This window comes from Entelurus aequoreus, linkage group LG07 (assembly GCF_033978785.1).
Source record: "Entelurus aequoreus isolate RoL-2023_Sb linkage group LG07, RoL_Eaeq_v1.1, whole genome shotgun sequence".
Lineage (NCBI taxonomy): Eukaryota > Metazoa > Chordata > Actinopteri > Syngnathiformes > Syngnathidae > Entelurus > Entelurus aequoreus.
In genome coordinates this window covers 6,752,161-6,764,599 of record NC_084737.1, presented here as the reverse complement: position 1 = coordinate 6,764,599, position 12,439 = coordinate 6,752,161, and the positions used below count along the sequence as shown (strand labels likewise).

Genomic DNA, 12,439 nt, shown 5'->3' with positions numbered 1-12,439 from the left:
TAATTGCTTTAATTAAATATATTAATAGAATAAAATAAATAATTAAAGAAGAATAGTAATTCATTAATATAATATATTACAAAAAATATAATATACATAAAATATATATATATATATTAGAGATGTCCGATAATGGCTTTTTTGCCCATATCCGATATTCCGATATTGTTCAACTTTTAATTACCGATTCCGATATCAACCGATACGGGGCGGTGTATATTGTAGCGTCCCGGAAGAGTTAGTGCTGCAAGGTGTTCTGGGTATTTGTTCTGTTGTGTTTATGTTGTGTTACGGTGCGGATGTTCTCCCGAAATGTGTTTGTCATTCTTGTTTGGTGTGGGTTCACAGTGTGGTGCATATTTGTAACAGTGTTAAAGTTGTTTATACGGCCACCCTCAGTGTGACTTGTATGGCTGTTGACCAAGTATGCCTTGCATTCACTTGTGTGTGTGAAAAGCCGCAGATAATTGTCAGTCCAAAATTATCAGACATCACTAATATATATATATATATATATATATATATATATATATATATATATATACTATATATATATATATATATATATATATATATATATATATATATATATATATATATATATATATATGTTACATCTCGTCTTGATTACTGTAACGTTTTATTTTCGGGCCTCCCTATGTCTAGCATTAAAAGATTACAGATGGTACAAAATGCGGCTGCTAGACTTTTGACAAAAACAAGAAAGTTTGATCATATTACGCCTATACTGGCTCACTTGCACTGGCTTCCTGTGCACCTAAGATGCGACTTTAAGGTTTTACTACTTACGTATAAAATACTACATGGTCAAGCTCCTGCCTATCTTGACGATTGTATTGTACCATATGTCCCGGCAAGAAATCTGCATTCAAAGAACTCCGGCTTATTAGTGATTCCCAGAGCCCAAAAAAAGTCTGCGGGCTATAGAGCGTTTTCTATTCGGGCTCCAATACTATGGAATGCCCTCCCGGTAACAGTTAGAGATGCTACCTCAGTAGAAGCATTTAAGTCTCATCTTAAAACTCATTTGTATACTCTAGCCTTTAAATAGACTCCCTTTTTAGACCAGTTGATCTGCCGTTTCTTTTCTTTTCTTTTCTACTCTGCTCCAAACCCGGGGTGGACCGCTAGCCTGTCCATCAGATGGGGACATCTCTACGCTGCTGACTCGTCTCCACTCGGGATGGTTCCTGCTGGCCCCACTATGGACTGGACTTTCGCTGATGTGTTGGACTTTCACAATATTATGTCAGACCCACTCGACATCCATTGCTTTCGGTCTCCCCTAGAGGGGGGGGGTTACCCACATATGCGGTCCTCTCCAAGGTTTCTCATAGTCATTCACATTGACGTCCCACTGGGGTGAGTTTTCCTTGCCCGTATGTGGGCTCTGTACAGAGGATGTCGTTGTGGCTTGTACAGCCCTTTGAGACACTTGTGATTTAGGACTATATAAATAAACATTGATTGATTGATTGATTGATATATATATACATGTATATATATACATATTTATATATATATATATATATACCGTAATTTCTGGACTATAAGCCGCTACTTTTTCCCCTCGTTCTGGTCCCTGCGGCTTATACAAGGGTGCGGCTTATTTACGGCCTGTTCTTCTCCGACACAGACGAAGAGGATTTCGGTGGTTTTAGTACGCAGGAGGAAGACGATGACACAATGATTAAAGACTGACTTTTCATATACCGGTAGGCTGGTTATTTTGATAACGTACAGGCGAGCACTTTGTATTACTTTGCACCGTTGTATTATTTGTACTCTGCACGAATGCTGTTCGCCATGTCAAAGATGTGAAAGTTTGATTGAATGATTGAAAGATTTATTGTTAATAAATGGGACGCTTTGCGTTCCCAAACAGTCATCTCTGTCCCGACAATCCCCTCCGTGGTAGCAGGAACCCCTATATACTACGGTAATTACACATCAAAACCCTGCGGCTTATAGTCGGGTGCGGCTTATATATGGAGCAATCTGTATTTTCCCCTAAATTTAGCTGGTGCGGCTTATAGTCAGGTGCGGCTTATAGTCCGGAAATTACGGTACATATTTATATATATATATATATACATATTTATATATATATATATATATATATATATATATATATATATATATATATATGTATATATATATATATATATATACACGTATATATACATATATATATATATATATATATATATATATATATATATATATATATATACATATATATATATATATATATATATATACATATATATATACATATATATATATATATATATATATATATATATCCAATCCACTTTATTTATATAGCACATTTAAACAACAAAAATGTTTCCAAAGTGCTGCACAACAATATTAAAAACAGTATTAAAAGCAATATTAAAAACAATAATCAAATATTATCCCTAGCTCCACCAATGACTGAATTAAAAACAAAAAATAAATAAATATATATATATATATATATATATATATATATATATATATATATATATATATATATATATATATACAGTGGGGCAAAAAAGTATTTAGTCAGCCACCCATTGATTGTCAATGGGTGGCTGACTAAATACTTTTTTGCCCCACTGGTATATATATATATATATATATATATATATATATATATATATATATATATATATATATATATATATATATATATATATATATATATATATATATATATATATAAATGGACCGGACAAAATTATTGGCACCCTCAACTTAATATTTGGTAGCACATTCTTTCGAAAAAAATAATTGAAATCAATGGCTTCCTGTAACCATTAATGAGTTTCTTACACCTTGCTACTGGAATTTTGGACCACTCTTCTTTTGCAAACTGCTTCAGGTCTCTCAGATTTGAAGGGTGCCTTCTCCCAACTGCTGTTTGTAAATCTCTCCACAGATGTTCTATTGGATTTAGATCTGGACTCATTGATGGCCACTTCAGAACTCTCCAGCGCTTTGTCGTAAGCCATTTGTGTCTGCTTTTTAAAGTATGCTTCGGGTCCTTGTGCTGCTGGAAGACCCATGACCTCTGACGGAGACCCAGCTTTCTGACACTGGGCCATACATTATGCCCCAACATTATTTGGTAATCCTCAGATTTCATGATGCCGAGCACACAGTCAAGGCATCCGGTACCAGAAGCAGCAAAGCAACCACAAAACATCCGTGAACCTCCACCATGTTTGACTGTATGGATGGTGTTCTTTTCTTTCCGTAAACAGTGTGATGATGTGCTTCACCAAAAAGCTCTACTCTAGTCTCATATGTCCACAGGATGTTCTCCCAGAAGGATTTTGGCTTCCTCAGGCTTCCATAATTCTAACAATCCTTCGTTGCGTTCTTTCATCAATTTTTTAGCTACAGTGCCACAGGCTTTAAACTTCTTGATGACATTGCGCACAGTAAACACAGAAACATTTAGATCTCTGGAGATGGACTTGAGATTGTCCATGCTTTTCCACAATCTTGGTTTTCAAATCTTCTGAGAGTTCTTTGCTCTTCTTTCTTTTCTCCGTGCTCAGTGTGGTACACACAACACAAAGGTTGAGTCAACTTTTCTCCATTTTAACTGGAGCAAATTAAAGGAGCATCACATGCTGAGAATACAACCATCCATCCATCTTCAAACGCTTATCCGGAATCAGGTCGCGGGGACAACAGCTCTAGCAGAGACCCCCAGACTTCCCTCTCCAGAGCAACATGAGCAACTTCCTCCTGGGGAATCCCGAAGCGTTCCCAGGCCAGAGAGGAGATGTAATTCCCCCCATCTGGTCTTTGGCCTGCTGCGGGGTCTCCTCCCAGTGGGACGTGCATTGAGGACCTCCCTATGGAGACGCTCGTGAGGCATCCGCAAGAGATGCCCGAACCACCTAAGCTGGCTCCTTTCCAAGCGAAGGAGCAGCGGCTCTACTCCGAGTCTCTCTCCGGTGACCAATCTTCTCACCCTATCTCTAAGGGAGAATACAACCATTTCTTACAATTTTGAAAAGGTGCGAATCATTTTGTCTGGTCCATTTTTGGAGTTCTGTGTGAAATAATATCAGATTTGGCTCTTTTTTTTTTGCAAAAAAAAACAAAAAACAATTAAGCATAAATAAGCATTTGTAATTTCAACAATTTTCTGGGAGAAGTGGTGCTTTATCTCACAGAAATGCCAATATTTTTGCCCATGACTGTATAAATATGTACAGTCGTTGTCAAAAGTTTACATACACTTGTAAAGAACATAATGTCATGGCTGTCTTGAGTTTCCAATCATTTCCACAACTCTTATTTTTTTGTGATAGAGTGATTGGAGCACATACTTGTTGGTCACAAAAAACATTCATGAAGTTTGCTTCTTTTATGAATGTATTATGGGTCTACTGAAAATGTGAGCAAATGTGCTGGGTCAAAAGTATACATACAGCAATGTTAATATTTGCTTACATGTCCCTTGGCAAGTTTCACTGCAATAAGGCCCTTTTGGTAGCCATCCACAAGCTTCTGCTTGAATTTTTGACCACTCCTCTTGACAAAATTGGTGTAGTTCAGCTAAATTTGTTGGTTTTCTGACATGGACTTGTTTCTTCAGCATTGTCCACACGTTTAAGTCAGGACTTTGGGAAAGCCATTCTAAAACCTTCATTCTAACCTGATTTAGCCATTCCTTTACCACTTTTGAGGTGTGTTTGGGGTCATTGTCCTGTTGGAACACCCAACTGCGCCCAAGACCCAACCTCTGGGCTGATGATTTTAGCTTGTCCTGAACAATTTGGAGGTAATCCTCCTTTTTTATTGTCCCATTAACTCTCTGTAAAGCACCAGTTCCATTGGCAGCAAAACAGGCCCAGAGCATAATACTACCACCACCATGCTTGACAGCTTTGCAGTCACGTGATTTTATCACGTGACTTTGTGTTATGCCGCCATCTTGCCGGTCAACCGGTCAGCTCGTTCCTACGTGTTCGTACAGATTCAGTTTGATTTCTGCGCTACATTTTCACCGATTTCATCCGAATTATTGCTGATTTGCTATCCAATGAAGTTGTGCATTTGGATGAAGAGTCCAAGAAACGTTACCGAGAGAAGTTGAACCTTGTTGGCACAACGGATCCGTACCTTTTACCGAGAAGCATGCTAAAATCACCTGAGCATTTTGCAACAGCCGACCTGCCTGATCTCTCATATCCAGACATTTATAATTACCTCGTCGATTCACCATCTCCGTACACTGGAAAGGACCTTAAGGCATACAAGAGTCTGGATGCCTACAAGTATTTTACAGCAGGTTTTGTGCATGATGGGCTGATATGGCAGATTCCAAACAAGAATCGATTTCTTCTCATGACCAAGGTAAGGAAAAAGCACACACAGAAGAGCCTACTGTTATAGTTTGTTTACATACCTGATATGAAGTGTTCATTGCATATCCTTGTGTAAATCGTAGGTTTCCATCTTTCACGACAAATCGCCGCGATCCATTTATCGCGTTTTTTGATGTTTGCCGGGAATCTATAGAAGCTAAGATTTGGTTTATCGCCTCGTCTACTGCTACCTCAAACAGCGCAGCAGGTTTCCGGCATTTCCAAGCTCAAATAGCAGCAGATCTAACAAGAAAGCGTGTGTGAGTTGTTGACCGGCACTGAACTGGTGACCGGCAAGATGGCCGCCAAGCTAATGGGCGTGGCTGATGACGTCAGCTGCAAAGCCTCTATTGTGGCCAAACAGCTGAATTATTGTTCTGACATCACATGGACAAAGATAAGACCTTCTGGAGGTAAGTTATGTGGTCAGATGAAACAAAAATTGAGCTGTTTGGCCACAATACCCAGCAATATGTTTTGAGGAGAAAAGTTGAGGCCTTTAATCCCCGGAACACCATTCCTACCGCCAAGAATGGTGGTGGTAGTATTATGCTCTGGGCCTGTTTTGCTGCCAATTGAACTGGTGCTTTAAATGGGACAATGAAAAAGGAGAATTACCTCCAAATTCTTCAGGACAAGCTAAAATCATCAGCCCGAAGGTTGGGTCTTGGGCGCGGTTGGGTGTTCTAACAGGACAATGACCCCAAACACACGTCAACAGTGGTAAAGGAATGGCTAAATCAGGCTAGAATGAAGGTTTTAGAATGGCCTTCCCAAAGTCCTGACTTAAACGTGTGGACAATTCAACCAGCAGAAGCTTGTGGATGGCTACCAAAAGCGCCTTATTGCAGTGAAACTTGCCAAGGGACATGTAAGCAAATATTAACATTGCTGTATGTATACTTTTGACCCAGCACATTTGCTCACATTTTCAGTAGACCCATAATGAATTCATAAAAGAAGCAAACTTCATGAATGTTTTTTGTGACCAACAAGTATGTGCTCCAACCACTCTATCACAAAAAAAACAAAGAGTTGTAGAAATAATTGGAAACTCAAGACAGCCATGACATTATGTTCTTTACAAGTGTATGTCAACTTTTCACCACGACATGCATGCTTTGGAGCCCCTGCCTGGAAAGAAAATAATGTTTGCCTTGGTGCCCTTCCAACTTGCCTTGGTGCCCAAAAATATGAGCCTTCCTTTAAGGTAACACTTGCCTTGACCTTAAAAAGTTAAAATTTGAGGCCTGTAAATAGATATGATCAAAATAGTATCAATCTCACAGAGATTCCTTAGCCATTTTGAGAGTTAATGAGGAAGCCAGTCACGTGATCGTGTGACGTCGCGCTAGGAACCACAGATCACTTCCCCATCAACAACAATTTGTGAGAGCCAGCAACAATTACTTTGGGGAAAATTCTGATCCAGGACCTTATATTTTTGAGCCCGAACACAAGAAGGATGAGCATTACGTTTTAGAAGCCAAGTGATGGATGCAGTTTCATTGCGACACGATAGCATCCGCAGCATTGCTAGGTGCTAAACACACAAAAGAACCAGAACAAAACAAACATTTACTGTAATATTTCCACTCTCGCTGGGATGCCGACCGTCATATAATTATCTTGTGAGCTGATAGCATGTATTACCTCAATCAAATATAGCAGATTTCTGATAAGTGGAGAAATGGCCGAGTTACAGCGAGTAGGAAAATAAGAATTGCTGTGTTTTTTCGCGCTAACATCTAACATTGGAGTCAAAGGCCTATTGAAAGCCACTACTACCGACCACACAGTCTGATAGTTTATATATCAATGATGAAATCTTAACATCGCAACACATGCCAATACCGCCGGTTATAAAGTGCAATTTTAAATTTCCCGGGAAATATCCGGCTGAAAACGTCTCTGTATGATGACGTTTGCGCGTGACGTCACGGATTGTAGCAGACATTTTGGAACAGCACGGTGGCCAGCTTAAGTCGTCTGTTTTCATCGCAAGATTCCACAGTATTCTGGACATCTGTGTTGGTGAATATTTTGCAATTTGTTTAATAAACAATGGAGACAGCAAAGAAGAAAGCTGTAGGTGGGATCGGTGTATTAGCGGCTGGCTACAGCAACACAACCAGGAGGACTTTGAGTTGGATAGCAGACGCGCTAGCCGACGCTAGCCGCCGACAGCACAGATGATCGTGGTGAAGTCCTCCGTCGCGCCGTCGATCGCTGGAACGCAGGTGAGCACGGGTGTTGATGAGCAGATGAGGGCTGGCGTAGGTGGAGAGCTAATGTTTTTAGCGTAGCTCTGTGAGGTCCCGTAGCTAAGTTAGCTTCAATGGCGTCATTAGCAGCAGCATTGCTAGGCTTCGCCAGGCGGGACAGCATTAACCGTGTAGTTACAGGTCCAGGGTTTGGTTCGGTGTCTCCTGATAGTAGAAGTAATAGTAGTATTGTTGATCTTCCGTCTATCCTTCCAGTCAGGGGCTTATTTCTTCTGTTTCTATCTGCAGTTAAAGGCCTACTGAAAGCCACTACTACCGACCACGCAGTCTGATAGTTTATATATCAATGATGTAATCTTAACATTGCAACACATGCCAATACGGCCGGGTTAACTTATAAAGTGACATTTTAAATTTCCCGGGGAACTTCCGGTTCAAAACGCCTTTGGAGGATGACGTATCCGTGTGACGTCGCAAGGTCCACGGAAGTGTTTGGACCCTATTGGACACAATACACAGAGCTGTTTTCTTCGACAAATTCCACAGTATTCTGGACATCTGTGTTGGTGAATCTTTTGCAATTTGTTTAATGAACAATGGAGGCTGCAAAGAAGAACGTTGTAGGTGGGATCGGTGTATTAGCGGCTGGCTGCAGCAACACAACAAGGAGGACTTTGTTGGATAGCAGACGCTAGCGCCGGCGACCTCACCTTCACTTCCTACGTCTCCGGGCCGCCGACCGCATCGTTGATCGCTGGAACGCAGGTGAGCACGGGTGTTGATGAGCAGATGAGGGCTGGCTGGCGTAGGTGGAGCGCTAATGTTTTTATCATAGCTCTGACGAGGTCCCGTTGCTAAGTTAGCGTCGTTAGCAACAGCATTGCCAGGCTTCGACAGGCGGCACAGCATTAACCGTGTATTTACATGTCCAGTGTTTGGTTAGGTGTCTCCTGATAATAGTATTGTTGATCTTCTGTCTATCCTTCCATTCAGGGATTTATTTATTTTGTTTCTATCTGCATTTGAGACAGATGCTATCACGTTAGCTCATGCTAAAGAGCTTCGTCGATGTATTGTCGTGGAGATAAAAGTCACTGTGAATGTCCATTTCGCATTCTCGACTCTCATTTTCAAGAGGATATAGTATCCGAGGTAGTTTAAAATACAAATCCGTGATCCACAATAGAAAAAGGAGAGAGTGTGGATTCCAATGAGCCAGCTTGTACCTAAGTTACGGTCAGAGCGAAAAAAGATATCTCTTGAACTGCATTCTAGTCCGTCACTCTAACGTTCCTCATCCACGAATCTTTCATCCTCGCTCAAATTAATGGGGTAATCGTCGCTTTCTCGCTCCGAATATCTCTCGCTCCATTGTAAACAACGGGGAATTGTGAGCAGCACTACCGCTTGTGACGTCACGCTACTTCCGGTAGGGGCAAGGTTTTTTTTATCAGCGAGCAAAAGTTGCGAACTTTATCGTCGATTTTCTCTACTAAATCCTTTCAGCAAAAATATGGCAATATCGCGAAATGATCAAGTATGACACATAGGATGGACCTGCTATCCCCGTTTAAATTAAAAAAATTCATGTCAGTAGGCCTTTAAGCACGATGCTATCACGTTTGCTCCGTAGCTAAAGTGTTTCGCCGATGTATTGTCGAGGAGATAAAAGTCAATGTGAATGTCCATTTCGCGTTCTCGACTCTCATTTTCAAGAGGATGTAGTATCCGAGGTGGTTTAAAATACAAATCCGTGATCCACAATAGAAAAAGGAGAGAGTGTGGAATCCAATGAGCCCTTGTACCTGAGTTACGGTCAGAATGAAAAAAGATACATCCTGGCGTCCTGCACTGCACTCTAATCCTTCACTCTCACTTTCCTCATCCACAAATCTTTCATCCTCGCTCAAATTAATGGGGTAATCGTCGCTTTCTCGGTCCGAATCTCTCTTGCTGCTGGTGGGAATGATTGTAAACAATGTGCAGATGTGAGGAGCTCCACAACCTGTGATGTCACGCTACTTCCGGTACAGGCAAGGCTTTTTTATCAGCGACCAAAAGTTGCAAACTTCATCGTCGATGTTCTCTACTAAATCCTTTCAGCAAAAATAAGGCAATATCGCGAAATGATCAAGTATGTCACATAGAATGGACCTGGTATCCCCGTTTAAATAAGAAAATGTCATTTCAGTAGGCCTTTAAGCTGACTTTCTTGGATTTGAGGGATAACAGAAGCCTAGTTTGGACACATGACCTCCATAAAAGTGACATTTTTTGACAGAGGACATGTGTCAACGTTTTCACCGAAACACATGACAGTGAGACAAAAGATGTGGCCATGAGGACAGGTTGTTCACCAAAAAAAAGCACATTGTCGGGGCTTCCACGCTCTAGTAAATTAGAGTGGACGCCATTTGCTTTAATGGAGGAAGGCCGATGGTGCTCGCCTCACTCCGACGGCCATCCAGCCAAAACCAAATATCGGACGTCAAAACTTTTTAGCCAGGGTTAAAGTAGACAAGTGTGTGAACAAAATGAGACGTTAAGCACCAAGCTTCCTGAAAGAATGGCTGAGCTACAAGAGGTAGTAATCTCGTCGTTTGGAGCGTTCTGCTGGCAATATCCACTATTATAAAGGTCTTTTTGGCGTTTGTCTCAAAGCAATCGTCCATTAAAAGGGTATGTACTAGGGGTGTAACGGTACACAAAAATTTCGGTTCGGTACGTACCTCGCTTTAGAGGTCACGGTTCAGTTCATTTTCGGTACAGTAAGAAAACAACAAAATATTAATTTTTTTGTTATTTATTTACCAAATTTGTAAACAATGGCATACCATACATATACACACAGGGTCCATTGCCAGGGTTAATGTGGTCAACATATTTAAATAAAAACTAAACAAGATAAGGCTCAGAATGGTTTCTTAACAAAATCTTTCTACATATAAGGTGCTTATTTTGATTGATTGATTAAGACTTTTATTAGTAGATTGCACAGTACAGTACATATTCAGTACAATTGACCACTAAATGGTAACACCCCAATAAGCTGTTCAACTTGTTTAAGTCGGGGTCCACGTTAATCAACATTAAACTGCCTCAAGTTGTTGCTCAGATGAAATAAAATGACAAAACTTTTCTTCTACATATAAAAAGTGCAACATTAAACAGTTTCAAGTCAACTCAGCCTCAGATTAACTGTTCTCCCCCCCCCAGCCTGGCTAACTTGGCAGTAAGAGGATATATGGGCTCATTGTTCTTCCACCATAGAAGTGGGTCAAAATCTAGTTTTTAATGCAATATGGACTTACAGTATATCTGCTGCTATAAAAACATTTGCTATTGCTTTAGCCCTGCCTGACTCGCCGAGGAGAGGCTGCTTGAATGCGGTGGTGACGCTTCAAATGGGTTAGCATGTGTTATGAGAGTAGCGTATGTGTGTGTGTGGCCCTTTAATATGTGACAGCATGTGAGGTGAGTGTGTGGGCGAGCGAGGTGAGGGAGCGGAAGTGTGTGAGTGGAGTGGCTAGTGTTTTGTTGGATTGGCTGTGTGCAAGACCTCAATAAAGCCACGATTTGCAACTAATCGCCGGACTCGTCATTTACCCTGGAGTCCGGAGCTGTGGAGACCCACTGAAGGGTGTTGCCCCCGAGAATACATGGGCCCTGGAGGAGTGTCTCCCGTGCGCTCCTCAACTACGGTCTGGGAGCCGGAAGCAGGAAAGGTGCAACACACGTTTGACGTGTTGTCAGAAGCAGCTGCTGAACAATGTCGGCAAACCTCCGTCCTCCATTGTTGTATCGCACAGCCAAAGTGTTCCCAAACGGGAGATCTTGACGAGGCGGGAGGGTCTTCCAGCTTTGGCTTTTTACATGTTGTCCTAGCCCAGTCGCTGTTAGCATGTGTACTCGTTCTGTACACCTTCGAACCGAACCGAAACCCCGGTACCGAAACGGTTCAATACAAATACACGTACCGTTACACCCATAGTATGTACCCATTCAATTGGCCATTATTTTTTTCTGTTTATTCGCCATGGTAACACGAAATTTTTCCAACTTAAAGTACCCCCGTCGGCACGAACAAGACCTTTCTGACGATGTAACATATGTGGGGGTTTGTTGGCCGGTTTGTCACGTATTAAGCGTAAGAGAAACGTGCAGAACTATAATTATAAAAGTTGAAGTATGAGGAATAATAATATGGGCTGCTTTCATTGTAGCAGGCCCATAATTAATGAGTATTTGAATAAGATCATGATGGTGTCATAAACGCAGCCCAGAGGATCACTGCATGTCCTCTTACATCTCTGGAGGACCTGTATAAGAGACACTGCAACAGGAGAGCAAACAGCATCCTCAGGGACTCATCCCACCGAGGTCACCACTGGCTTGAACTCTTGCCCTCAGAGAGGCGCTTTCGGACCATCAAAGCAAGGACAAATAGACTGAAAAACAGTTTCTATCCTACAGCTGTTATTGCCCTAAACTCTGCACTTACCTGAACACTCACCACTTTATTACTTGCTTACCTCTGATAGATCTGCTGTGCAATATGTTTTTAACATTTTATTATGTTTTTAAATTGTAAATTGTTTTATTATTGTTGTTGTCTTAAGACTACTTTATGTACACTACCGTTCAAAAGTTTTGGGTCACATTGAAATGTCCTTATTTTTGAAGGAAAAGCACTGTACTTTTCAATGAAGATAACTTTAAACTAGTCTTAACTTTAAAGAAATACACTCTATACATTGCTAATGTGGTAAATGACTATTCTAGCTACAAATGTCTGGTTTTTGGTGCAATATCTAC

General features: G+C 40.9%; 1 protein-coding gene across 1 annotated transcript in view; it reads right to left on the bottom strand.

The window, feature by feature from the left end:
• The window catches only part of LOC133653331 (probable phospholipid-transporting ATPase IIA), a 130,372-nt gene that overhangs the window by 34,500 nt on the left and 83,433 nt on the right, over positions 1-12,439 (bottom strand). The gene's annotated exons all lie outside the window — the stretch shown is intronic.